The sequence below is a fragment of the Acyrthosiphon pisum genome, chromosome A1 (assembly GCF_005508785.2).
Source record: "Acyrthosiphon pisum isolate AL4f chromosome A1, pea_aphid_22Mar2018_4r6ur, whole genome shotgun sequence".
NCBI classification, from domain to species: Eukaryota; Metazoa; Arthropoda; class Insecta; order Hemiptera; family Aphididae; genus Acyrthosiphon; species Acyrthosiphon pisum.
In genome coordinates, this window is record NC_042494.1 from 166977668 (window position 1) to 166983667 (window position 6000).

Consider the following 6000-nt stretch of genomic DNA (forward strand, 5'->3'; position numbering starts at 1 on the left):
ATTATGTGTGCATTTTAAAATATAACTTTACTATTAGTTACTCATAACTTGCTTTAAAATTAAAATCTAAAAAAAAAATCTATGAGGTTCACTAGATGTTAATTTTTCCTTTAAATTTTATAAGAGGTCAGTTCACTCTAACTTTTAAACTAACAGAGCTAAACGTGATCTTCTGAGCGGAAAGACAGAGAGAACGCAAGCTGGTGTAGTCCTCTTAGTAAACACGTGTACATCGGTTGAAACGTGAATTTTAGCTACATGACAAAAATGAAACGTGCCTAGGTACTAACGACAATATTGATATCGAAAAAGGTACAAATAAAATCTGAGCGTACAATTTAAAACAAAATATAATATTTTATCAAATGAAAAATAAATTCGAATTTTCAAATTATGTATTCCCATCAATAAACCCATCTTTATAGATATTTTTCCGGACGATACCGTTAGTCATTATTTATTTATCAAAGCTTGTTCGCGTTTTCATACATTTTTTTTAGTGTAAAACTATATAATATTTTCACCTCTCGAAATTCTACAACTACATAATAAAATCCGATCATATATAGGTACCTGTTTTTTCCTTCCCATATTAGCAGGTAGCTGGCAGATATTTATTTCCGTTGGAAAATACGATTTTAAAATTAAATGAATTTCCACTAACGCTGCACATACCAACAAGTATAATACGAATGACGTTTTGAATCGATTTAAAAAAATAAGCGTTATCTGTTCACTCCAAGTAGCATCCACGTGCCAAAGAAGAATACACCATGAATAGTTTCATACTACAATTCTGATTTCAAAATAATACTATTTGAACTCAATTCCATCCTAGTCACGAGACAACTTAAAACCGATTATCACGTCATTTCAAAAGGTTTGTGAAATTTGAATTTCGCTTTTTTCAACTGTTATCACACATTATTGAATTATCAAAAAAGTTCACTAGGTATACCTACTTACTAAGTGATGTGCGCAATAGGTAACACAAATATTGCGATGAATAGTGAATTGGGCGAGATTCGATTTATGACAGAGATGATGACGATGATAATAATATTACATGGCGATAAATAAACGAGGTGTGTTGTACAAATACATCGTGTGATTTCCCCTTTAAACTTTATCGCTACTATTCGTTTTTTCCCGTCGGTTGGTACCTATACGTATCTCGATTACCTACTATTATAATTGTGTGCCATGTGGTTGCATACTATGCATACTATAGCCGCTCGAGATTTTCGTCGAAATCGTTTGAACCTGGTGTCGTCGCCTAGACGAGTTTTTCGGGCCCTTCCCGGCGATAAATCGCGCAGGACGCGTGTGAGTCGTTGTTTTCCGCGCGATAATCGCGTGCGACACGCAGTCGTGTCTGCTATCTGTCGGAAATCGCGCGCGACGGACGACATGCGTATTATAATAATACATTTCCATGTCGCGGGGGGCGTCAATGGGTGGGGCTAACGAGACGACGATACATAGTCGGTGGAAATTGACCCGGGATGAATTTGACGATGAGAATTTCCCGAGGCGGCGTCGGCGGTGGCGGAAGAATGACGTCAACGATGAGGTCACGGGGCCTCGAATGACGTAATAGCATACGCGTGCAAAAGCCCGGGGACGGCTTATCCGAGAGTGTTGCCACACAGCAGTGCACCGTCCCACCCACACCCCCATCGAGTGGATGAGAAGAGTTTTCTAGACCGGGAGGTGGCGCCGGGCGATGGTAGCCCTTTTACTGCGACGTTCCGCGTTACAGAGGCCGACCGCGTTCATGTTATGACTATATTATGCACAGCAGTGTGCTCTATGTGTGTACTGTATAAATATTAAGAAATATATATTATGAATACTGCACAAAAACTATGACGAGTGCTTAATACGCACGTGATCGATGACAGACGAACGAAAAACGACGTAAGTGCAAAAAAACACGCGAATTCAGAGTTTCCAATCTTTCGTCGGTGGTTGATAGAAATTAACCAATGTAATATTGTTTTGCATATTCTCCTAAGCGAATCGATTACGCCACCGAATCCACACGAGAGACCACGATAGTGTCTCAGTAGATGATGCATATTATAACATATTAATAATATGTACAAAATTTACATAATTCTTTGAAAATTCTCATACCATATATATTGTATATAGTCACATTGCAAATAAAATAGGTACCCAATCCGGAAGTAGGGACAACGTTGAATTGCAGTAATTTAATGAACCTTAAATTTGGTTTTAATTCTGGTCTTTTTCGATACATTTTCATCCTTGTAGTTATGTGATGATATCTTGGATTAGATCAAGAATTATATATTCATTATAGTTTAATAGTCAATACATTGCAGATAGTATATTCTACATTACTGCATGACGATAATAATCGTGATTTGTGGTCGAGATAATATTATAATGACTTCGCATATACCCAATAAATTTCACGTGCGTTTGATACCATCGAATATTGCATTCGCCACAGCAGCCCTATATATTATAATATGATAGTGTTATCGGCGCAAGCAACAATATATTGTACGACACTGTGTTTGGAGTGCAAAATGTTTTAAAGTCTGTAGAAAACGAATTTGTTTGAAGAAGTGCGAAAGTTTTTAGTTTCTAGAGCCCTTACGGACATATAAAAGTTGCACACCAAATTTTATTTTAAGAGCGCTTTGTAGATTTAAAGTAGTCCACGTAAAGGTAAATGGTGATTAATATTAAAATTTAACTACTTTTACAACTTTTCGTAAACATTTTTTTTTTTGATTTTATTAAGAAATATTAGTGACTATGGGTTGAACTAAAGAATAAAAAAAAACTGCTTTTTGACTTCTAGATATGCTAATACTAACTTATTCAGTTATTCGATATGTTAAACGGTCTAGGAAGATAAAGTTATTTCCAAAACAGAGTTAAAGTAATGAGGAATTGTTGGAAAAGTCTAAAACAACAGCACGTCTTATAAAACTATTTGGTTTTTTCAATAGCTAACATATACAAACAAAAACACAAAATAAATAAGACTTCGGCATCGGTGCTATGAGTGACATGGACAGTTCGTGAGCAGGAGCTGAATCGAAAATCGTTCTCCGAAAATACGGGAAACTGGAACGAAATAATTCGTCTGAAAAAAGGCCGTCCAAGGGCCATCTAAAAAAAAATTAAATTGTCAATCATGGCAGTGTGTTTTCCTTTGTCGTCGTCGTCGATCGAATCTTCGTTGCGGTTACAACCATGCGATGATTTCGATGGCGGTGCTGCGGGTTGAAAAAAACTCGCCCTCGGAAATAACACGGTCGTCATCGAATACCGATAAACCGTGTATAGTCCCGTGAAGTGTACACTGCCGTGGTTAGTCGACACACACACACACGCCATTTGTGTCGTTTGTATTGCGACAACAGCGCGAAATACGTTGTGATTTATACCCTGTCGGACTCGACCGAAAACCACACACATGACTCGGCTCGGCTGCACAAGTCGCGTTCAGTCGCGGAGCTTTTGGACTCGGTTGGCGTCACCGCGGTGAGCTTCCCGCGACTGATTGATGACGTGCCGTGCAGCGATAAACCGACTACCTAGTCATATATACCTATATATACGAGAACGTTACATCATTACGCACACACGTATACCTGGGTATACGCGATGGTATATTACGCCACATACCGCGGTAATTACATTTATCGTGTGATGTATGGCGGGGGGAGGGGGGGAGTATAACGCGGATGGAATAATAAGTGTCCGCTTCGTCCTGCACACCGGCGTCGCCCCACCCCACCCGCACAAACAAACACGCCCCGCCGAGCGTCTAACGACCAAGTCGTGTACCCGCCGGAATGCGATTAGTCATATTATCACAGAGACTTGGATTTCAGCTGCCTTTGAAATTTACCACCCCTACGGGTGACGAGCGTATTAAATATTGTACGCACCGCGACCACCGTAAAAGTACACACGCGGGGATGATTAACATACCACGCTGAATGCCGTCACGATGAGTTCATATTTGCACTGTCGCTGCCACGTGACACGACGTATAATAGTACACTTTAGCCCGAAGGGGGGAGGGGGGTGCTGTTTAGACAGTCTCATATCGCAGCTGCAGCTCTCGACGTATCGAATGTCGATGTAAACTATAAGTTGCTGCTGTGTAATACTCCTACGATATAATGTGTTACGATATAATATCATGATATGATATTATATCTTTCAGAGACTTAGCGTGGTCTATTTCGTTTTTGTTTGGTATGTAGCTATTATTGTTGTGACCGCATAGGTCGCATAAGGGTTGTCATCGAAAACGTTTCTGGTCGCTCTTTCTTTTAAACCACCGCGTCGTCCACGTACTTTGTCAATCATCATCGATAAGTAGGTCATTTACGATGGTTCTACGCGATCTCTGAATTTTGATTTGTCGAACGATTCTTCTCTGACAATGGCCGTGGAGCATCATTTACACTCAGAGCATTCTATACATAACTTACCATATATTATATTATATACACATAATTTAGTTTATATTTCGATATTTACATTTACTACTTTTTTGTTTTATTGCTATCTGGTAGACGTGTTTTATATTTTATATTTCTCCGAGTCATAAACTTATACACTGCATTTTTTTTTCATTCTATCTGTTTACTGTATAGTAAGTACATATTTAAACAATTCATGTTTTATTTTTTAATATACATATATATATATATATTTATCGAAATCCAAAGTAAAAAAAAAAACTAACCAATTAAAAAATAAAAGTACGCATATTTTAGTTTAAAATTGTTGTTAAAAATGCTAAGGTGAATAAGACTTTTAGGTGATTTTTCTATATCTTCGTACAATCAATTTATACAGTATATTGTATTATATTATTATAATCGATTCAATCGAACACTGCTAAATAAAGTAATGTTATCGTCAACAAGTCAGCCACTATGTTGAAGGTATTTATAAATGTATTCAATTACATTATTATTTTTTTATCGCCATTAAAATGATATTTAGTTATACAAAAATAGTATAAAAGCATGGCTGTATACAGGTCCTTTGTCATGCGATAAGGTGGTATTTTCATCGAAAATAAAATTTATTTATTTTCACCGAAACGTTATTAAACCTATTAAATTGAATTTGTTTGTATACATAACCTTTGACGAGTGTGCAATTCGACAATAATATTTAGTAGATACTGTTGATAAACATTATTGCTGTGTAAATACGAATGCATTAAAATAATTATAACGTTTACGTGCTAACTCGTATTTGCACACCTTAGTCAAAAATAAAATCCAATTAATTGGTTATTGACTTTTACGTTACCTACTAGCAATATTAGACATATTAGATATAATTAATGTACTTGTACATTTCAAGTGGTTTTCCCCGTAAATTATGATCAGGCAAATATACCTTCTATTAATTTACTCATTATAAATAATTGACCAATATAATTCGATCACATGCACACGAAAACGAACTATGATAAAAGGTTTTTCGTTTAAAAAACAAAAGTTTGCTATTTTCAATTATATATTTAATCGTGCAATGTATTAGCCGGGCGCATTTAATAGGCAATTTTGGTACATAAACGTGTAGGTGGTATTTGAATGGCATCTCACGTTGTTATTTTTATTTTTTAATTTGTGTGTGTTTGTGTGTGTGTGTGTGTGTGTGTGTGTGTGTGTGTGTGTGTGTGTGTGTGTGTGTGTACATTATGTGTTGAATTGAAGGATAGCTGTAGTGGAAATATTATTATAATGACTTAGACATTTAGGATGTCCTATCAGCTATCATCACATGACACCGGACAATAAGGAGTGGTGCTGGACAAGTGTGGAAGAAGACTGAGTATTTTACGGACGCACCGTGGTAATGCAAAAGAGAGAAGTGTATGTATAGTGAATATTGTAATGTTATTACTTATCAATATTAAATTAAGTATTTTATTAGTTTATGTAATAGAAAGGTAGTTTAATACATTGTATTAACCGTCCA